Below are 221 nucleotides of genomic sequence, written 5' to 3'. Positions count from 1 at the left end.
ATTCATCCCACAGCGGGGAAATCCCCCTGTTACAGCAGCATTTTCCACAGTAAGAGCAAAAAAACAAACAAACAAACAAACAAGTAAACACAAGAAAAACAGGCAAACAGCAGACAATGAGCAGAAGGTAGACTGGAAGTAAAGAGGCATCAAATAAAGGTTTTGTAAAGTAAAGTGGGGTTGCCAAAGTACAAAAAAAACAATATTGCAGTGTAAGTAAG

The sequence above is a fragment of the Etheostoma spectabile genome, chromosome 23 (assembly GCF_008692095.1).
Source record: "Etheostoma spectabile isolate EspeVRDwgs_2016 chromosome 23, UIUC_Espe_1.0, whole genome shotgun sequence".
Taxonomy (NCBI): Eukaryota; Metazoa; Chordata; class Actinopteri; order Perciformes; family Percidae; genus Etheostoma; species Etheostoma spectabile.
The sequence above is the reverse complement of the archived record's forward strand: the minus strand, read 5'-3'. Positions refer to the sequence as shown.